The sequence below is a fragment of the Lepisma saccharinum genome, chromosome 5 (assembly GCF_977018435.1).
Source record: "Lepisma saccharinum chromosome 5, izLepSacc3.1, whole genome shotgun sequence".
Taxonomy (NCBI): Eukaryota; Metazoa; Arthropoda; class Insecta; order Zygentoma; family Lepismatidae; genus Lepisma; species Lepisma saccharinum.
The window spans coordinates 8,993,445-9,017,791 of record NC_139233.1 but is presented as its reverse complement, the minus strand read 5'-3'; the positions used below and the strand labels follow the sequence as shown (position 1 = coordinate 9,017,791).

The 24,347-nt window shown below is 35.8% G+C and overlaps 1 protein-coding gene across 1 annotated transcript in view; it reads left to right on the top strand.

The window, feature by feature from the left end:
* LOC145988193 (uncharacterized) overlaps positions 1-24,347 on the top strand; it is a 36,813-nt gene that overhangs the window by 3,227 nt on the left and 9,239 nt on the right. The window lies entirely within an intron of this gene.

The window sequence follows — 24,347 nt, the reverse complement described above, 5'->3', positions numbered from 1 at the left end:
AATCAAATTATATGACAATTTTCCTGTACATCGGAGTCCATATTTTGTTTCACCATCTAAACAACAGGAACTAGATGGAGTGATTACTGAATTATTAGAATAAAACATTATTGAAGCATCTTCGTCACCGTATGCAGCACCTTGCTTTGTAATTCCTTCTTCAGGGGGGGACTAAAAGACTTATTTGTGATTATTCTGCAGTGAATAAGAAAATAATGTATGATGCACATCCAGTGGCTAATATGGAAGAAACTATGGCTCAATTGAGTCAGGGGAGAGTATTTTCTGTTATTGATTTGAAAAGAGCGTTCAACCAAGTAAATTTGGATGAATCTAGTAGATGTAACAGCCTTTGTAACTCCTAATAATCAGTACAGATATAAGATCATTCCATTTGGCATTAGTATTGGGCCAAGTTGCATGTCACGAGTCATGAACAAAGTTTTTCATGATTATAATGGAAGGTTTTTACATTTGTTTTGTGATGACATAATTGTTCATAGTGCTAATGAGAAAGAACATCTGGAACATTTACGTTTAGTACTGCAGAGATTACGAGAATATGGGTTAACGATTTCCCCCAATAAAAGTTGTTTTTTGAAAAGGAGAATAAAATTCTTGGGATTTATTGTGGGGCAAGGAAATTGTGAAATGGATCCAGACAGAATTGAAGCTATTCAAAATCTCCCTTCTCCAAGAAATTTAAAAGGATTATTAAGATTGTTGGGTACATTAAATTTTATTCTAAATTTATTCCAGAGTATTCTACTGTACTAGCACCCTTAAATGAAATCCGAACACCCAAAATAAAGTTTCATTGGGGTTCTAGGCAACAAGAGGCACTAGAAAAAATTAAAACTTTATTTAGAGAACATGTAATTTTGAAATTGCCTGACTTAAATAAACCAATGTGATGGGTCCTTGAGAGGATTCGGCTCTTGTCTTTTGCAAGCTGATGAAAATAATAATCTGAGACCAGTGGCGTTCTTTTCTAAAAGATTAAAGGAAGTTGATAGAAAAAGAACAATTTATGAGATTGAACTTATAAGTTTAATGCAAGCCATATCACGTTTTGAATACCGTTTGAAAATTCAGCCTTTTATTATTCAATTAGATAATATGAGCCTGAGTTATATGGTTAAACAATCCAGGAAATATTCCAAATATGCGAGATGGATGGAAAAACTCTCTTGTTATAAGTTTGAAGTGGTGCACATACCCTCTAAGCAAAATGTAACTTCTGATTTATTATCTCGTATGTATGATTGGAGAGAATATCAGACGAAAGAATTAGATTCTGATTATGTTAGTAATGTTAATTTGGCCATGTTGGTGAACCCATTTCATGCCGATACCTTGAAGAAAGAAATGTTGAACGATCAGGAATTGGCTAATATTATACGACAAATGGAGCAAGGTATAAATTTACCAGATTATAGATTACATCGAGGTTTCTTGTACAAAAGAACTAAAGCCAAGAATTTTCCTTATAGGATATGTGTACCAGATAATTTGAAACATCCTTTAATATTATATTATCACACTAATATGCGAACAGGATCTCATGGTAATTGGTTGAAAACACTTAAGCGTCTACAGAGACACTTTACTTGGGAACATATGTCTCAGGATGTTAAGGATTTAGTTCAATCTTGTGATGTATGTCAACGAGCTAAGTGTAAAAACACAACCCCTGAAAATATATTAACGACTGAAATTGTAACAATTCCTATGAAAAGGTTGTACATAGATATTTGTGGACCATTACCTGTATCTAATGGTTATAAATATATTTTTGTTCTGGTAGATGGAGCATCAAAATTTTGTATATTTGAGCCAATTAGGAAATTGAGTTCAAAGGTATTGATTGATAAATTAGATCATATTTTTATGACTTATGTCTATTGTTATGAGATTGTATCAGACAATGCTTCATATTTTGTATCAGATGCATTTGCCAGTTATTTATTTAGCCATGGAATTCAGCATATTAGATTATCTGTTGGCAATCCTCAGGCCAATTCAAGTGAAAGATATATACGTACCTTGAAAACTGCCTTGAGATGTTATTATTCAGCAGATCAAACTAAATGGCATGAAGGTTTGAGAAAGATACAGTATAGTTTAAATTGTTCATACAATCATACATTGAAGTATACTCCATCGGAATTGTTTTTGGGAAGACAATTGTGGGATCCATTGGAGGTCCAATGGCAATTGTCTGATTTGGATTTTAATGTATCAGATGGTAATTTGCAAGATAAATGGAAAAACGCTATCAGAAATATGCAAAGGGAATGGGAAAAGAGAAAACAATTGTATAAGAAGCGATATGCTCCCATAACGTTTCAAGTCAATGACAAAGTATTGGTTAGGACTAAGATTAAATCTTCCTTGGAGGACAAGATAACTAAAAGTCTTTCTAATACGTACGAAGGTCCATATTTCATAAGCAAATTTCTAACAGAGAATTCAGTTCTGGTTAAGAAAGTTGATGATGAAAATGTATGTTCCAAAGTACATGTGAATAAATTGAAAATATATTTGGAGCCCAGGAGAGGCAATAATAGGTAATTTTACTACATGGATCGGCAAGATCTCAGAATTTATGTAAGGTTAATTAAGAATTCTCCCAATATATGAATGTAAATTATTGTGGATTTTGTGTATGTTGTCTGTTAGTGAGAATGAATGGTTTGTTTGTAAACTTGTACTGGTACCAGTTTGTTTTCTTTTTCTTTTTGAATATTTACAGGCGATGGAGTTGGAGGGATGACATGCGCAAACGCCTATAACTATTACGAAACCTCGCTCTAAAGCTTGAATCTTTGTTGTATATGAAGAGTATGTTCGAAATGTGAATTCTGAGAAGATATCTGTAACTAGGAGTACACTATATGCTGGAAAATTGTATTTTGGGGGGAGAGGTTGTTTTGTAAGCCCATAGTGTACGATAGCTCATGGATAACGTATTGAAGACTCAATATACATGTGAGTAAGGTGGGGTATGCCACTGGCTGAGCTTCTGTGCGGGTTGAGCGAGGAGTTTGGCGTGGCAGATCCTTGCCGACTGGGGGAGACGGAGGACTAACTGGACACAGGCTGAGTATACTGTATTTCCGTGTATCACTCTTTTGGGCCTGCATGGCCAGGTGTAATTTGCCTAACGTTAATATAGTTATTTCGACTTCTTAAAAGTGCTAGAGAAGGAATTTTTTTTTTTTTTTTAAGGTAGATTGCTCCGGGTCATGTTGGCTGTGGGGGTTTTGGGCGGGGCTGCAGATGACTCGGACTCGTATAGCCGTTACGTACTGACTTATGACAATCTAATTGGACGGACTGTTATAGTTTAATTGGGAGATAATACATAGTTATTTTTGTTGAGTTAACTAAAATGTGGTTCTTAGGTGTTTTGATTGGGTATGAATGAACCATGTGATGCATATATAAATTTGGTAAGTATAATTAATTATATGATTTGTTAATAAAGATTATGGTTGAAAGAATATTAAGTTTAAATTAAATAGTTTAATTACCTACTAAATGATAATTGATTTGATTTGATTTAGTTTATTTTACTTCGCGTTTTGTGCCTCTTGGCTAATTTGCGAAGATGGGGATGAGTGATGAAATGATGAAATTGATGAATGGACATTCACAAACAACCAAGCCCGACCGTGATTCGAACCCGGGACCCTTGGCGTCGCAGCGCGATGTTACTAAATGATAATTAACTTCCACTGCGCAGATAATATAATCCTTGTGTCACTTCTTTATTATTTATAAAGGGGAAATAAGAGACGTATAGGATTATAAGAGCAGAGCATGGCTACATGGTTGTTCTGTCTCTGGTACTTGTGTACAATTGGCTATCAATATTTCTAGTTTGGTTAGACTGTAAAATTGTGCGGTAATATGGCTACCTCTCGGAATTATTATACAGTAGATATTACGGGAACAGTGGATGGGAGGAATTTAGTTCCGCCTTTTCCCCCACTTTCATCAACTCGTAAAGAACAGTTGTTAAATGAATTCGTTGGACCCTTTCAACACACTCCAGAAAATGCCCACGGACGACAAAGGGAGGTGGAAGATGCAGAAACGTACGTAAAGGTACCTTGTAAACTCCGGTGGGTGAATAAACGCCCAAGTAAGCCTTTGGAAAGTTCGTCTGATGAAGACGAACGAGTATTATATAATAGGTCCGATTTGAGAAAGTTAAACATGGAAATGGCTAAAGAAAATTTGACTTAATTAATAGCTACTGTACCTATAGTTAAGGAAAAATTATTCTGAAAGCCTGTATCGATTTCTGTATGTATTGCAGGGTATTAAAGACAGAAAAATGTTTCCTTGTCACGAGATTAAGCTCGCAGTATTACCAAAATTAAATGCTGAAATGGGTAAATTATGGATGAAATGTATAATTGAAAATATCCCTTGGAATGATGTAGTTCAAATGATCTTAAATAAGTATGCAACTTCTATTGGGAGGCAGTATTTATGTAATAAGTATGTAATGGGTAATCAAAGAGACAATGAAACTACCTTAGAGTATTTCGAAAGTAGAGTTCGAGCTGTTAAGATTTTGCAGTATGATATTGATGAAAGTACATTTGTAAGTTATCTTGTGGATAGTGTTCCGAAAAATTGTATCTAAAGGGGATACCTAATACTTTAAATGAATTGCAGAACGAGTTGAAAGTTTTAGAAAAACTTTCTTATTTGTCCAAGGATTTTTTGGGATTGCAAAATATCGAACGACAATTCAAGGCTAAAGGTCATGCATTCAAAGACTATACTCCCAAATATTGTCGTAAATGTTCAGCAAGTGATCATTTTGAGCGATGGTGTCCGATGCAGGTGAGAGGTGCTCAATTTGCTTTGCAAGGATCGCGTAGTGACATAGGACCCAGACAAGGTGGTGAAACTAATGTGACTGCTGTGTTTGTTGACTGTAAAATCAATAATCTGAATTTACTGGCATGTTTACATTCTGCGTCAACATATAGTTTAATTAGTGAAAGTCTATTGGAACGAATAAAGACTAGGGGAACTGTTCGAGAATGGGATCTTGATATGCGAGTGATAGTTGGTGACAATAACCTTATGAATATTAAGAAAGGAGTTATGTTACATGTTATTCTTGGAAATTTATCGTGGACCACTACTTTTCATGTTTGCAAAAACATGCCTCTAGACTTAGTGCTTGGTGTGAGATTTCAAAAACAGTGCCACATGGTGATTAACTATTTACGGAAACTATGGTTTTTACGGAAGTGATGAGAAAATTCCTATTAAATGGACATCTGAAAGCTTATGCAAAGATTTTCGTGTTATACAGAATATAGGTCAAAGACAAGATCGTCCTTCATTTCCTGGAAGTTCTTCTGCCCAGGGTTCCGCCAGCACGGGCCGAGGAGTCAGAGCTCGGTCTTATCAGCGCACGAGAACTGACCAAGGTCAACACGCAGCTTTCCAGCAGGCAGCAGGTGCGAACCAGGAAAACTTCGTCAGAAATGTAAACATTGGTGAGAACTCCTTTCGTATCCAGTCTAGGACTTCGTGGAGGCCACAAGTGAGAAGGCGTGGACTCGAATCCAGATCTTCTGATGTTTTTGGCGCATCTTTTGGACAGTTTGCGTTAGAGGATACTGAACAACAGTTATGTAAGTTGAATAGTGAATTTTCTGATGTTATTACTTCTAAGCTAGGATGTTTAAAGAACTTTTCGTATAAAATCAAATTATATGACAATTTTCCTGTACATCGGAGTCCATATTTTGTTTCACCATCTAAACAACAGGAACTAGATGGAGTGATTACTGAATTATTAGAATAAAACATTATTGAAGCATCTTCGTCACCGTATGCAGCACCTTGCTTTGTAATTCCTTCTTCAGGGGGGGACTAAAAGACTTATTTGTGATTATTCTGCAGTGAATAAGAAAATAATGTATGATGCACATCCAGTGGCTAATATGGAAGAAACTATGGCTCAATTGAGTCAGGGGAGAGTATTTTCTGTTATTGATTTGAAAAGAGCGTTCAACCAAGTAAATTTGGATGAATCTAGTAGATGTAACAGCCTTTGTAACTCCTAATAATCAGTACAGATATAAGATCATTCCATTTGGCATTAGTATTGGGCCAAGTTGCATGTCACGAGTCATGAACAAAGTTTTTCATGATTATAATGGAAGGTTTTTACATTTGTTTTGTGATGACATAATTGTTCATAGTGCTAATGAGAAAGAACATCTGGAACATTTACGTTTAGTACTGCAGAGATTACGAGAATATGGGTTAACGATTTCCCCCAATAAAAGTTGTTTTTTGAAAAGGAGAATAAAATTCTTGGGATTTATTGTGGGGCAAGGAAATTGTGAAATGGATCCAGACAGAATTGAAGCTATTCAAAATCTCCCTTCTCCAAGAAATTTAAAAGGATTATTAAGATTGTTGGGTACATTAAATTTTTATTCTAAATTTATTCCAGAGTATTCTACTGTACTAGCACCCTTAAATGAAATCCGAACACCCAAAATAAAGTTTCATTGGGGTTCTAGGCAACAAGAGGCACTAGAAAAAATTAAAACTTTATTTAGAGAACATGTAATTTTGAAATTGCCTGACTTAAATAAACCAATGTGATGGGTCCTTGAGAGGATTCGGCTCTTGTCTTTTGCAAGCTGATGAAAATAATAATCTGAGACCAGTGGCGTTCTTTTCTAAAAGATTAAAGGAAGTTGATAGAAAAAGAACAATTTATGAGATTGAACTTATAAGTTTAATGCAAGCCATATCACGTTTTGAATACCGTTTGAAAATTCAGCCTTTTATTATTCAATTAGATAATATGAGCCTGAGTTATATGGTTAAACAATCCAGGAAATATTCCAAATATGCGAGATGGATGGAAAAACTCTCTTGTTATAAGTTTGAAGTGGTGCACATACCCTCTAAGCAAAATGTAACTTCTGATTTATTATCTCGTATGTATGATTGGAGAGAATATCAGACGAAAGAATTAGATTCTGATTATGTTAGTAATGTTAATTTGGCCATGTTGGTGAACCCATTTCATGCCGATACCTTGAAGAAAGAAATGTTGAACGATCAGGAATTGGCTAATATTATACGACAAATGGAGCAAGGTATAAATTTACCAGATTATAGATTACATCGAGGTTTCTTGTACAAAAGAACTAAAGCCAAGAATTTTCCTTATAGGATATGTGTACCAGATAATTTGAAACATCCTTTAATATTATATTATCACACTAATATGCGAACAGGATCTCATGGTAATTGGTTGAAAACACTTAAGCGTCTACAGAGACACTTTACTTGGGAACATATGTCTCAGGATGTTAAGGATTTAGTTCAATCTTGTGATGTATGTCAACGAGCTAAGTGTAAAAACACAACCCCTGAAAATATATTAACGACTGAAATTGTAACAATTCCTATGAAAAGGTTGTACATAGATATTTGTGGACCATTACCTGTATCTAATGGTTATAAATATATTTTTGTTCTGGTAGATGGAGCATCAAAATTTTGTATATTTGAGCCAATTAGGAAATTGAGTTCAAAGGTATTGATTGATAAATTAGATCATATTTTTATGACTTATGGCTATTGTTATGAGATTGTATCAGACAATGCTTCATATTTTGTATCAGATGCATTTGCCAGTTATTTATTTAGCCATGGAATTCAGCATATTAGATTATCTGTTGGCAATCCTCAGGCCAATTCAAGTGAAAGATATATACGTACCTTGAAAACTGCCTTGAGATGTTATTATTCAGCAGATCAAACTAAATGGCATGAAGGTTTGAGAAAGATACAGTATAGTTTAAATTGTTCATACAATCATACATTGAAGTATACTCCATCGGAATTGTTTTTGGGAAGACAATTGTGGGATCCATTGGAGGTCCAATGGCAATTGTCTGATTTGGATTTTAATGTATCAGATGGTAATTTGCAAGATAAATGGAAAAACGCTATCAGAAATATGCAAAGGGAATGGGAAAAGAGAAAACAATTGTATAAGAAGCGATATGCTCCCATAACGTTTCAAGTCAATGACAAAGTATTGGTTAGGACTAAGATTAAATCTTCCTTGGAGGACAAGATAACTAAAAGTCTTTCTAATACGTACGAAGGTCCATATTTCATAAGCAAATTTCTAACAGAGAATTCAGTTCTGGTTAAGAAAGTTGATGATGAAAATGTATGTTCCAAAGTACATGTGAATAAATTGAAAATATATTTGGAGCCCAGGAGAGGCAATAATAGGTAATTTTACTACATGGATCGGCAAGATCTCAGAATTTATGTAAGGTTAATTAAGAATTCTCCCAATATATGAATGTAAATTATTGTGGATTTTGTGTATGTTGTCTGTTAGTGAGAATGAATGGTTTGTTTGTAAACTTGTACTGGTACCAGTTTGTTTTCTTTTTCTTTTTGAATATTTACAGGCGATGGAGTTGGAGGGATGACATGCGCAAACGCCTATAACTATTACGAAACCTCGCTCTAAAGCTTGAATCTTTGTTGTATATGAAGAGTATGTTCGAAATGTGAATTCTGAGAAGATATCTGTAACTAGGAGTACACTATATGCTGGAAAATTGTATTTTGGGGGGAGAGGTTGTTTTGTAAGCCCATAGTGTACGATAGCTCATGGATAACGTATTGAAGACTCAATATACATGTGAGTAAGGTGGGGTATGCCACTGGCTGAGCTTCTGTGCGGGTTGAGCGAGGAGTTTGGCGTGGCAGATCCTTGCCGACTGGGGGAGACGGAGGACTAACTGGACACAGGCTGAGTATACTGTATTTCCGTGTATCACTCTTTTGGGCCTGCATGGCCAGGTGTAATTTGCCTAACGTTAATATAGTTATTTCGACTTCTTAAAAGTGCTAGAGAAGGAATTTTTTTTTTTTTTAAGGTAGATTGCTCCGGGTCATGTTGGCTGTGGGGGTTTTGGGCGGGGCTGCAGATGACTCGGACTCGTATAGCCGTTACGTACTGACTTATGACAATCTAATTGGACGGACTGTTATAGTTTAATTGGGAGATAATACATAGTTATTTTTGTTGAGTTAACTAAAATGTGGTTCTTAGGTGTTTTGATTGGGTATGAATGAACCATGTGATGCATATATAAATTTGGTAAGTATAATTAATTATATGATTTGTTAATAAAGATTATGGTTGAAAGAATATTAAGTTTAAATTAAATAGTTTAATTACCTACTAAATGATAATTGATTTGATTTGATTTAGTTTATTTTACTTCGCGTTTTGTGCCTCTTGGCTAATTTGCGAAGATGGGGATGAGTGATGAAATGATGAAATTGATGAATGGACATTCACAAACAACCAAGCCCGACCGTGATTCGAACCCGGGACCCTTGGCGTCGCAGCGCGATGTTACTAAATGATAATTAACTTCCACTGCGCAGATAATATAATCCTTGTGTCACTTCTTTATTATTTATAAAGGGGAAATAAGAGACGTATAGGATTATAAGAGCAGAGCATGGCTACATGGTTGTTCTGTCTCTGGTACTTGTGTACAATTGGCTATCAATATTTCTAGTTTGGTTAGACTGTAAAATTGTGCGGTAATATGGCTACCTCTCGGAATTATTATACAGTAGATATTACGGGAACAGTGGATGGGAGGAATTTAGTTCCGCCTTTTCCCCCACTTTCATCAACTCGTAAAGAACAGTTGTTAAATGAATTCGTTGGACCCTTTCAACACACTCCAGAAAATGCCCACGGACGACAAAGGGAGGTGGAAGATGCAGAAACGTACGTAAAGGTACCTTGTAAACTCCGGTGGGTGAATAAACGCCCAAGTAAGCCTTTGGAAAGTTCGTCTGATGAAGACGAACGAGTATTATATAATAGGTCCGATTTGAGAAAGTTAAACATGGAAATGGCTAAAGAAAATTTGACTTAATTAATAGCTACTGTACCTATAGTTAAGGAAAAATTATTCTGAAAGCCTGTATCGATTTCTGTATGTATTGCAGGGTATTAAAGACAGAAAAATGTTTCCTTGTCACGAGATTAAGCTCGCAGTATTACCAAAATTAAATGCTGAAATGGGTAAATTATGGATGAAATGTATAATTGAAAATATCCCTTGGAATGATGTAGTTCAAATGATCTTAAATAAGTATGCAACTTCTATTGGGAGGCAGTATTTATGTAATAAGTATGTAATGGGTAATCAAAGAGACAATGAAACTACCTTAGAGTATTTCGAAAGTAGAGTTCGAGCTGTTAAGATTTTGCAGTATGATATTGATGAAAGTACATTTGTAAGTTATCTTGTGGATAGTGTTCCGAAAAATTGTATCTAAAGGGGATACCTAATACTTTAAATGAATTGCAGAACGAGTTGAAAGTTTTAGAAAAACTTTCTTATTTGTCCAAGGATTTTTTGGGATTGCAAAATATCGAACGACAATTCAAGGCTAAAGGTCATGCATTCAAAGACTATACTCCCAAATATTGTCGTAAATGTTCAGCAAGTGATCATTTTGAGCGATGGTGTCCGATGCAGGTGAGAGGTGCTCAATTTGCTTTGCAAGGATCGCGTAGTGACATAGGACCCAGACAAGGTGGTGAAACTAATGTGACTGCTGTGTTTGTTGACTGTAAAATCAATAATCTGAATTTACTGGCATGTTTACATTCTGCGTCAACATATAGTTTAATTAGTGAAAGTCTATTGGAACGAATAAAGACTAGGGGAACTGTTCGAGAATGGGATCTTGATATGCGAGTGATAGTTGGTGACAATAACCTTATGAATATTAAGAAAGGAGTTATGTTACATGTTATTCTTGGAAATTTATCGTGGACCACTACTTTTCATGTTTGCAAAAACATGCCTCTAGACTTAGTGCTTGGTGTGAGATTTCAAAAACAGTGCCACATGGTGATTAACTATTTACGGAAACTATGGTTTTTACGGAAGTGATGAGAAAATTCCTATTAAATGGACATCTGAAAGCTTATGCAAAGATTTTCGTGTTATACAGAATATAGGTCAAAGACAAGATCGTCCTTCATTTCCTGGAAGTTCTTCTGCCCAGGGTTCCGCCAGCACGGGCCGAGGAGTCAGAGCTCGGTCTTATCAGCGCACGAGAACTGACCAAGGTCAACACGCAGCTTTCCAGCAGGCAGCAGGTGCGAACCAGGAAAACTTCGTCAGAAATGTAAACATTGGTGAGAACTCCTTTCGTATCCAGTCTAGGACTTCGTGGAGGCCACAAGTGAGAAGGCGTGGACTCGAATCCAGATCTTCTGATGTTTTTGGCGCATCTTTTGGACAGTTTGCGTTAGAGGATACTGAACAACAGTTATGTAAGTTGAATAGTGAATTTTCTGATGTTATTACTTCTAAGCTAGGATGTTTAAAGAACTTTTCGTATAAAATCAAATTATATGACAATTTTCCTGTACATCGGAGTCCATATTTTGTTTCACCATCTAAACAACAGGAACTAGATGGAGTGATTACTGAATTATTAGAATAAAACATTATTGAAGCATCTTCGTCACCGTATGCAGCACCTTGCTTTGTAATTCCTTCTTCAGGGGGGACTAAAAGACTTATTTGTGATTATTCTGCAGTGAATAAGAAAATAATGTATGATGCACATCCAGTGGCTAATATGGAAGAAACTATGGCTCAATTGAGTCAGGGGAGAGTATTTTCTGTTATTGATTTGAAAAGAGCGTTCAACCAAGTAAATTTGGATGAATCTAGTAGATGTAACAGCCTTTGTAACTCCTAATAATCAGTACAGATATAAGATCATTCCATTTGGCATTAGTATTGGGCCAAGTTGCATGTCACGAGTCATGAACAAAGTTTTTCATGATTATAATGGAAGGTTTTTACATTTGTTTTGTGATGACATAATTGTTCATAGTGCTAATGAGAAAGAACATCTGGAACATTTACGTTTAGTACTGCAGAGATTACGAGAATATGGGTTAACGATTTCCCCCAATAAAAGTTGTTTTTTGAAAAGGAGAATAAAATTCTTGGGATTTATTGTGGGGCAAGGAAATTGTGAAATGGATCCAGACAGAATTGAAGCTATTCAAAATCTCCCTTCTCCAAGAAATTTAAAAGGATTATTAAGATTGTTGGGTACATTAAATTTTTATTCTAAATTTATTCCAGAGTATTCTACTGTACTAGCACCCTTAAATGAAATCCGAACACCCAAAATAAAGTTTCATTGGGGTTCTAGGCAACAAGAGGCACTAGAAAAAATTAAAACTTTATTTAGAGAACATGTAATTTTGAAATTGCCTGACTTAAATAAACCAATGTGATGGGTCCTTGAGAGGATTCGGCTCTTGTCTTTTGCAAGCTGATGAAAATAATAATCTGAGACCAGTGGCGTTCTTTTCTAAAAGATTAAAGGAAGTTGATAGAAAAAGAACAATTTATGAGATTGAACTTATAAGTTTAATGCAAGCCATATCACGTTTTGAATACCGTTTGAAAATTCAGCCTTTTATTATTCAATTAGATAATATGAGCCTGAGTTATATGGTTAAACAATCCAGGAAATATTCCAAATATGCGAGATGGATGGAAAAACTCTCTTGTTATAAGTTTGAAGTGGTGCACATACCCTCTAAGCAAAATGTAACTTCTGATTTATTATCTCGTATGTATGATTGGAGAGAATATCAGACGAAAGAATTAGATTCTGATTATGTTAGTAATGTTAATTTGGCCATGTTGGTGAACCCATTTCATGCCGATACCTTGAAGAAAGAAATGTTGAACGATCAGGAATTGGCTAATATTATACGACAAATGGAGCAAGGTATAAATTTACCAGATTATAGATTACATCGAGGTTTCTTGTACAAAAGAACTAAAGCCAAGAATTTTCCTTATAGGATATGTGTACCAGATAATTTGAAACATCCTTTAATATTATATTATCACACTAATATGCGAACAGGATCTCATGGTAATTGGTTGAAAACACTTAAGCGTCTACAGAGACACTTTACTTGGGAACATATGTCTCAGGATGTTAAGGATTTAGTTCAATCTTGTGATGTATGTCAACGAGCTAAGTGTAAAAACACAACCCCTGAAAATATATTAACGACTGAAATTGTAACAATTCCTATGAAAAGGTTGTACATAGATATTTGTGGACCATTACCTGTATCTAATGGTTATAAATATATTTTTGTTCTGGTAGATGGAGCATCAAAATTTTGTATATTTGAGCCAATTAGGAAATTGAGTTCAAAGGTATTGATTGATAAATTAGATCATATTTTTATGACTTATGGCTATTGTTATGAGATTGTATCAGACAATGCTTCATATTTTGTATCAGATGCATTTGCCAGTTATTTATTTAGCCATGGAATTCAGCATATTAGATTATCTGTTGGCAATCCTCAGGCCAATTCAAGTGAAAGATATATACGTACCTTGAAAACTGCCTTGAGATGTTATTATTCAGCAGATCAAACTAAATGGCATGAAGGTTTGAGAAAGATACAGTATAGTTTAAATTGTTCATACAATCATACATTGAAGTATACTCCATCGGAATTGTTTTTGGGAAGACAATTGTGGGATCCATTGGAGGTCCAATGGCAATTGTCTGATTTGGATTTTAATGTATCAGATGGTAATTTGCAAGATAAATGGAAAAACGCTATCAGAAATATGCAAAGGGAATGGGAAAAGAGAAAACAATTGTATAAGAAGCGATATGCTCCCATAACGTTTCAAGTCAATGACAAAGTATTGGTTAGGACTAAGATTAAATCTTCCTTGGAGGACAAGATAACTAAAAGTCTTTCTAATACGTACGAAGGTCCATATTTCATAAGCAAATTTCTAACAGAGAATTCAGTTCTGGTTAAGAAAGTTGATGATGAAAATGTATGTTCCAAAGTACATGTGAATAAATTGAAAATATATTTGGAGCCCAGGAGAGGCAATAATAGGTAATTTTACTACATGGATCGGCAAGATCTCAGAATTTATGTAAGGTTAATTAAGAATTCTCCCAATATATGAATGTAAATTATTGTGGATTTTGTGTATGTTGTCTGTTAGTGAGAATGAATGGTTTGTTTGTAAACTTGTACTGGTACCAGTTTGTTTTCTTTTTCTTTTTGAATATTTACAGGCGATGGAGTTGGAGGGATGACATGCGCAAACGCCTATAACTATTACGAAACCTCGCTCTAAAGCTTGAATCTTTGTTGTATATGAAGAGTATGTTCGAAATGTGAATTCTGAGAAGATATCTGTAACTAGGAGTACACTATATGCTGGAAAATTGTATTTTGGGGGGAGAGGTTGTTTTGTAAGCCCATAGTGTACGATAGCTCGTGGATAACGTATTGAAGACTCAATATACATGTGAGTAAGGTGGGGTATGCCACTGGCTGAGCTTCTGTGCGGGTTGAGCGAGGAGTTTGGCGTGGCAGATCCTTGCCGACTGGGGGAGACGGAGGACTAACTGGACACAGGCTGAGTATACTGTATTTCCGTGTATCACTCTTTTGGGCCTGCATGGCCAGGTGTAATTTGCCTAACGTTAATATAGTTATTTCGACTTCTTAAAAGTGCTAGAGAAGGATTTTTTTTTTTTTTTTAAGGTAGATTGCTCCGGGTCATGTTGGCTGTGGGGGTTTTGGGCGGGGCTGCAGTTGACTCGGACTCGTATAGTCGTTACGTACTGACTTATGACAATCTAATTGGACGGACTGTTATAATTTAATTGGGAGATAATACATAGTTATTTTTGTTGAGTTAACTAAAATGTGGTTCTTAGGTGTTTTGATTGGGTATGAATGAACCATGTGATGCATATATAAATTTGGTAAGTATAATTAATTATATGATTTGTTAATAAAGATTATGGTTGAAAGAATATTAAGTTTAAATTAAATAGTTTAATTACCTACTAAATGATAATTAACTTCCACTGCGCAGATAATATAATCCTCGTCTCACTTCTTTATTATTTATAAAGGGGAAGTAAGAGACGTACAGGATTATGGTCACTATCCGCAAAACGTACGAAGCATGTTCGTAATCTTTATCAAAAACCTATTTTTTAACTAATTTTGGAGCTAAATTTCCAACTCCCAATCCGTGTAATCTTTCCTGTAGAGGAAGATTACTTCCGTAACATCTTTGGCTCTTATGCATTTGAAGCATCGAAACGAGTCGCAACTCTCGAAGCAGCCAATTAACCAAGAAAGCCGCTGACGTCATGTTAACCCAGAACCTATCGCTAAGCCCGTCGCTCAGGTTCTACACGCCCACTAGGTTCGCTAGACAGATTCGCGCAGTCCGCTGGAGCTGTTCCGATAGTAATTGGACTCAAGAGAGCACAAAGCGACATAAAGTAACAAAATTCAAATGAATTTAATTCGACCTCAGATTGAATACTCTTTGTAATAGTCATTGATCAATGGTACATGAGAATTTTGCACACATTTTTATTCGTTTCAATGTTCCAATAATAATACAAGAATATCCTGGGTTTGATATCCGGTGGAGGGACATAGTACTTCGGATCCCAATTTAAACTGTAGGTCCAGTCTCGATTAGCCTTTCTGTGCATAAAGTGAACTTAAAACAGTCCACTTTATCGTCGCTACGTCCTTCCAGGAAATTGTAAAACGAAACTAAATACGATGAGAGCAGTGTTTTGTAAACACAGACTTTGTGACCTTAGCCTGACGTCACGTGTTGCTTTCGTGAATGTGTACGCTTGTTCCAAGTTGTGGTATCTGGCAAGCGTTCTTTCGATGTGCAAAACATGTTCTCAGTGTGAGTCGCGTATACTCTTTGCCTACCTGAAACTCGCGGAGGTCTGACCTTGACTCATGCCGAATACAAAACTATGCTCTACCCATGCAATCTGACATCGCAATGTTGGTTTATAACCCACATAGAAAAAAGCATTTGCGTAGCACCATATCGCGGGACCCTGGGCGAGAGTAGAATGCGAGGCCCCAATCCATTCTTCAAATTTTAAATAATAATTTTGAATTGATCCAAAATCTTCAGACATACGTCAGCAGAAGTATTATCAAATTTAAATAATAAAAATAATAAAACAAAAATTAATGATTACAATTATATTTAATAATTTCACTCACCCTAAAAACAGACCAAAGTCTCGTCTCGTCAACAACACTAATTTGAGATAAGTTGTAGAAAGCATTTTCACTGATTCAATTATTCAATTATATAAGAGCCGGCCCCTGTAGCGGAGTGGTTAGCACATGGCGCTACGACGCTAGGGGTTCTGGGTTCGAATCCTGGCCTGGACATTGGTGTTTGTGAGTGTCCATTCATCAATTTCATCACTCATTCCCATCTTCGCAAATTAGCCAAAAGTGGCACAAAAAGCGAAGTAAAATAAACTAAATCAAATCAAAATTATATGAGAAATTAGAGTTTATAGTAAAAATATTTCAAAACGTATAAGTGTAAGAAACGGAAGAAATCCGAATAACAGAATATTTTTTTTAATCAAGAAGATAGGATCGTCCTATTCCATAATATCTGGACCTTAAACATCAAAGGGTTGTTTATAGTTTATACTTTATTTGAATTAACATGAATCGACAGGCGGAAGAAAACTTATTATGTTGTATTGTGCTGTGAAGAGAAAGTGAAAAAATATTGTATGAATCAAGAACGCACAGCTGTGATCGATTCTAACGATTACTTATTTATGACGTAATTTCCGCGTTTAGCGACACAAGAGTAACAGCTATTGAAGGCTCTTCTACACGCTGGGATCTACCCTTTTAAACAAATCTTATGAATTGTATAGTCTTGTTATATTCGAAGTATGCTGGGCATAAACAGCCACATGTAAAGCTGTAAGTCCAATAAAATGTTGTTGAGTTGAGTTATATTCGTAAAATCCAAGGTGAAAATTTTGAATTTGAATTTTGATTTTAAAATTTTGGGTGCGTCAGCACTTAGGCTATTTTGAACCCGTCACATTACACGGGTCCAGCTCCTTACCGTTCCAAATAACAACTCTAACGTTGCTTAACTAAAATCTTAAAATCTTCTGACTTCTGTTAAAAGCTGAGGCTGTAAACGGGCACTCAGCACAAATAAGGACAACACACACAAAATTATACTGGTCATAGTGCCAGTCGCCAGAGCCTCGTTCTTGTGCGGTGTACTACGTGGACGTGAGGTTTACAGTTGAATGTACAGTGGAATCCATGAGTATTACAGTGCAAATTGTCCATGACTATTTTCATTAATTTTTCTCTTGCAACCTATGTGTTTTAAGCGATGGATTTTTATGTATGCTTGTGAAGAAGTTGTCAACAGCTTGTTTTGAGTTTTCTTTTAATTCTTGAAGCTGTTATTGGGTCAAATAAAGTGCACGAACATGGTGATGGACAATTTGCAAGTTAATACTCATGGATCCCACTGTACTATGTGGAAAATCACCCCTTACACCCCTCCAAGGTGAAAATCACACAGATCGAACCGTCAGACATTTTCCTATACTTGGGAATTGTCGTGCAGCATACGTTAAAGGTCTTCGCATAACAGCAATTCGGGAGTGACTTGTTTTTCAATTAAGTCTGAACGATAATTTATAATATATATTTGCGTATGTACCAAATTGATTACATATAACTGGTATTCCACAAATAGTGAATGGCCTCTGCATGACGTCAATTGTGTTCATTGAATATCCTCGACTGGTCCACCTTTATGCTAATGGAAGAAATATCAACGTTCAGTTTAGTTACGTAAAGGCTCACCAAGCAAATACGGGAAATGAACGTGTGGACGTATATGCCAAAGCTGCCCGATCATCGGAATCTTGCGAGACTTTCATACACGGATCTTCTCCCAAGAGTTAAACATAAACTTCAAGATAAATGGAAACAGTGGTGTATAGAACAATTCCAATACGCGGGCAATACATATAAATGGTTTGCAGAACATTCACAAAATAAACCTTGGTACTACTCATATAATCTTCCAAGATCAGTTATTGTTTTTATAATACGTCTACGTACAGGTCATGTTCGCACTAAGGAACATTCAGCACGATTACATATTACAACAAAACAAGCCTGCACATGTGGAGAAGTTAATCAAGATGCCGCACATCTTTTTTACAATGTCCTAATGTCGACAGAGAACGAGATAAATTATATAATGGTTTGCGTCGCCATGGAGTTCCATTCCCTACATCTCTAATTGCCCTGCTCACGGATCCTATTCCTCCCACTATATGGCTTCTTTTATGGATATGCAAGAAGATGTAATTTGACGATCTAGCAAACAGTATATATAATTTTTTTGTGTGAAAAATAAGTGCATAGTGAACTAAATATATTTTGCAAAAAACTCAGAAAGATGACTAAAATCGACTAACAGTTGTTAGGTCAGAAAAAAGAAGAAGAAGAATGGTCCATCTTTATTTTACATGTACAGTGGGATCCATGAGTATTACCGTCCAAATTGTCCATGACTATTTTCACTAATTTTTCTCTCACATCCTGTGTGTTTTAAGCGATGGATTTTTATGTATGCTGGTGTAGACGTTGCAACTGCTTGTTTTGAGTTTTCTCTTAATTCTTCAAGCTCTTATTAGGTTAAATAAAGTGCACGAATATGGTGATGGACAATTTGCACGATAATACTCATGGATCCCATTGTACAATGCGTTAACCATACACATTTACATGCCGTAATATGCATGTTAGAAAATGAATAATATTAATATTGAGTTTAATTTAGATATTTCAAAGCCTATTATTTTATGTGCATGCACTTGGATGTATTTAGGCTTTATTATATTGTGTGTATGTGACTGAATGAAAATATGAAATTCTGTGAGAGACTTACGATCGTGTTTTTGTCGTTTATTGTTTTTTTCTTATATTTAAAATTGCTTACGCAAAACTACAGGAATGAATCGTGTGGAGGTAATTTTATGTTATTACTTTATTCAATTACTTTCTAGCACAATTCTGTTCAGTTTTTGACAACCTGAATTAATTTCTTTATTATGTTACACAGATTCAACAATGTAAGAACATACTTCCACTTTCGTAACGTACTCTATATTTGCACAAAACATGCACCAGTATCTAAATTGTCGTCCATGAAGCCTTGAAGTGGAAATAGGATGCTTTAACCGTGGATCAATTTGAAACCAAAAAAAGAAATTGTAGACCAATTTGCTATGGCTCACTTCGGTGACATCACATCCAATTGTCACCGAATTCTGTACCAGGTCACAATTTAAAATATTTTGGATTAACTAACTAACTAACACTCTAGCCTTCTTAAACCCGAAGGTTCATGGCTGCAGCAACACAGGCTTTCCATCTGTCCCTATCCTGAGCAAGAACTTTATACTCTATTCCATCACTACCGATTTCCATTAAATCCATCTCAACGTTATCCCTCCATCTTCGTCTTGGCCTTCCTACAGGTCTCTTACCATCAGGTTTCCCAACAAGAAAAATAATATTTTGGATTTGATTAAATAATATAATTATTTGTATACATGATAGGCTGGCTATAAGTTGTACTGATGTCTCTCATATATAATTATATTGATTAATCCAAATAATCTCGCGATTTGATTTACTAACACAAAAGAAAATAACTAACTTATACTAGTAAATACATTAATTAAGCACGTTATATTTGAGTTATGTATGATCCCAATTATTCTGCTAAAGTAACTTTCAAACTTGAAAATCAAGGCAACTGTTACTGAATTACTGTTCAGAATTAGTAACTGTTAATTTAGCAGATTAGCTTTGATCTAAGCAACTGCAACTTGGTTACTTTTAAAAATAATTTTCTGAAGACTGTTGATCACCTTACTTTAGCCCTGAATAATATTACTGCTATTCTTCTATTAATTTCCCCTCAAACCAGAGCTCTATAGCAATAGTTAAAATAGTCACATAGACGAAAGTAGTACAATTACCATTTATTTGTTTCAATTTGAGTATACTTCGTATTTTATAATATACGGTTACGGAAATTTACTATATGACTACAAGCTTTAAAAACACGCTTAAAAATGTTTACATTAACTTTAATTTTTTTTTTTAAATTGTGAGACACAGCTAAAGAAGTGCCACTAGATTGTCATTTAAAATAGGATAATAAAATATTATTTGTTTGCATGACGTTCACATTCATTGCATACGTAGAGTTGTCTTTTATTTTATTTTTATTTATTTTCTTTTATTTGGGATTACCGCTTAGCAGTTTTTCCCATATCTATCTATGTACTGTACATAAACTTACATTTTTTAGTACATTATTATGAAAGAAACACTATCAATAAAAGTATTTTCTACTGAATTGTTAAGTCATATTCTAAAAAAGATAACAATATATATCCAACTGTAAGGTTAGGTTCACAAACCAAAGTTTCCAAACACTGAGGAAAGGAATTGCGTATATTGTAAGAGCTTTGTAGAATGTCTCTCTTTCTTGAGTGTATTGCACTCATATGATATGGTGTATATCTTCCTTATTGTAACATTTACAGTTTGGGTTTTGTACAATACGAATCATTTGAAAATGACTTTTAGTAGTTGAATGACCTGACCTAATACGATTTAGCAATACTAAATTTAGAGTTGTCACTTGTTTGAGATTGTAATTCCTTTTTCTTTTTAAGGGTATAGTCCATCACCAAAACCGTGTCCAAACAACGGTAAAGAAATCAAAATCATCATCCTCATCAAATCAGCACCGAAGAACATCGAACGACGGAAAAGCATAAGGGAAACGTGGGCCAACGTTGAGAGGCTACCGAATCCAGTCAGAGTTGCTTTCGTGTTAGGGGTTAGAAAGAATTTTCTTTACGCTGTAATGCAAGAATCGAAAACTTATGGTGACATCATCCTAGGATTCTTTATCGACACTTATCAAAACTTAACTCTTAAAGGATTCCACACCTTTTCTTGGCTGAATTTCTTCTGTCGACAGGTCCCGTATGTTCTCTACTGCGACGATGATGTGTATGTGAATGTGTCGTCGTTAGTGACATATCTTGACCAACGTGGACCAACCAGGAACACAATTTTTGGGTATGTTTACGTAAACACACCTCCTTCGAGGAATGTACGGTCAAAGCACTATGTTACCAAGGAGGAATACCCTGCTTCCGTGTACCCTAATTATACCATAGGTGCTGGGTATGTTCTAACCGGGGATCTCATAACCAAGTTATATTACTCTGCAGCCATGTCAAAGTTGTTTAGAATTGATGATATTTTCTTCACGGGACTCCTTGCAAGGTCGTTGAATATCCGGGTGTTGCATGTACCAGAGTTTTGCAGAAATTATGATTACGGTGAATGCATTATACGGTCCACAGACAATCAGCCGTCTAAACAATATGAGTTTCATTCCATGAATTAACCTAACCTTCGGGACAGAAAGGCTTGATGTTTTTACTCACTTATTCTAGCTTGTTCGCAAAGTGAATTGAAGAAAAGTGAGGTTAATAATCGATTTTATTCCCGCACCATGCTTGGTGTGGTTATTGTTGAATATGCAAAATGGAAATTAATTGAATTCCTACCTCCACTGTATATATTGATCTTGCTCGTTTCAAAACCCAAATTCCTGAATACTATTTATGTTCTGTATTTATACTTTGTTTTGTAAACACTGAATCTATGTTAATATAATGAATATACAAACGAACCGTTGCACGTGATTATTTTATTACGAATAATATACCTGTACTGCAACAAAAAATACACTTTCTAGAAACTACTTTTGATACCTTTTGGTACACTTTTCACACCTGGAACACATTTTGAACAGTTTGAAAAACATGCTTAGAACACTTTAAGGACATATTGAAAATACCTTTTGCACATAATGAGAGATGATAATCATTTTTCATGCTGAGAAAAAAATAAGAAAATTGATTTTCCTTCCGACTTCATCAACAACTTTCAATTATCAAGAAAAATTGAGTAATGCAAGACTAAACCGTAAAAATTCAATATCCTGTAAATTATAACACCATTAAGCCTTGTTTCCATGATATGAAAAACTCAATATGCTGACCAAGGCAGTAATTTATTTTATTATAAAACATAAACTAAACATAACGTTTCAACCTTCTAGCAAGGTTTCGTATCCTGTAAACTTAAATTAACATAAGCAACATAAAACAGAAAAACTACTAATACCATTTTCAATAATGACTCATGTTGTCAGTGAACAATAAGAGAAATTTAGGTACAATTCATAGTAACAAATGATACAGAGGATCCTGCGACAGAATATTTATTGTTTGATACAGATACACTGGCGCTTACTGCATATTCTGCTTTAAACTCTTGAACTTCTCACATTATATAAATGATTCAGGGCGACAGTCTGTATTTATGGCCGAATAGTATATATTCGACTATTGCCATAAATGTAGCACATCTATTGGGGTAGTCAAGTTCAAAAATATTGTGTACGCCAAGTGCATAAATAAATGTTTGTAAATTGGCACATTGTTCACGTTCAAGCATCCAGTTACCAGGACAGCATTCCTTCCACTAATTCCTTGCTTCATTAAATGGTAATTCATCCTGAAAATAAATGTATAAAGCACTCATAAATATCACATTCCTTGAATTTTATTACAAAATATCACATCTATTTCTGATCAAGTAATATCCCATTAAAACAAGCTAAAATTGGTGGAAAGAAATCCTTTCAGTTGCACCACCCCCCCACCCCCACCCACACACACACTTTTTGCTACTTTTGTCCCCCGCACTATGGCCTATTAATGCTAAGCTTTTTCTACCAAGGAAGAGGAAACTGTTTTGCCCCTCCCCCCCCCCCCACCAACTCCACCCAAATTTTGGCACCCGATCATCGCCACTGTCTATTATATATGGTTGCTTGTTTTATTTGGTGTTTTAAGTCCACTTTGTGCACAGTGAGGTTAATTGGGACTGGACCTACAGTTTAAAGTGCGATCCGAACCACTAGCCCCGTCTTTGACTCTCTTTGCACCGAGGCGTCTAGTTCGTTGATTTGGAGTCGAGTAGTGTATTTGGTGTCTGCACTACCTTCCGGATCGGTGCATGTATGGTGTATGGTCACGTGGTGCGTGCTAACTAATCAAATGACCGTTGAAAGCAGCAGACAGGCATTTCTTAAATCTTCTGAAGTCGAACACCGCTTTCCGTCTAGTTGGTTGAACGTCATTTTCTTGCACCACCCTGCCACTGGATACACCTGCACTGCACCGAGTGTCATAAAGTGCAGCCAACTAGACGGGGCTATTACGTGCCTCCACCGTGAATGGATCCCGGGATTACAAGACAACGAGAATACCACTTTGCAATAGAGGAGGCCCATATATATGTTCCTGCCAGCGGCGGCAATTACAGTGGCTGTGGGGGCTGTTGCTTCCACATTTTGTATCCTTTTGTCCTGTTACTCTTAGATTCTGCTAGTCTTACATTCTTTTACCTCAATGTTTGTCCCAAAGAAAATGGTTTGCCCCTTCTAGAATTGATTTCCGTCCAAGGTTGGGGATGGGCAATGCCCATTGCACCCTCCTGTGGTTGCGCCACTGCACCCCCTTCCCCCGTAGTTGCTTTGAACTTTAATCGCTTGAAAACACTTGATTATCTTTAAGGGTATAATGTCGTTTTATACCGGCGATAAGATGCCTCTACACTAAATTTCTAGGTGAAAGTATAATAATGTAGGGACATGGACGTCTGGAAGGGGGAGGGGGACAAGAATGGTCACCACCCCCTTAGAAATCGAATGTCACCCTAAAAGGATATATTTAACATATATAATTTGATTTCAGTCGTAGTAATTTAAATTGAGGGGGCAACACCATTATCGGGGTAATAGGGCGTCATGAAAAAAATCCTTGTTTGTCCCTCCGTGGAAAAAGATCTGCAGACGTCCATGATTAGGGGGGCCAATTGCGCCCCCCTGTGCGCACGCCTATGGTCAGCAGTCTGTTTGGCGTTTTATTTTAATTCTTGAAGTTTCCACTGTATAAAACAAGGAAAATAAACATGCTGATGGACAATTTGCTTGGTAATACTACTCTACAACCCCCTTCCATTTGGCCTGGTCCAATGGCCAAACCTAAGTTTCTGAAAGCATCGTTAGTAAAAGTTTTAATATGCTTATTAAATTTGAGTTTAGTATCGAAAGTCACTCCGAGGTCTTGAATTTTATTTTAAAGTAATAAAAATATCACTCCATCAC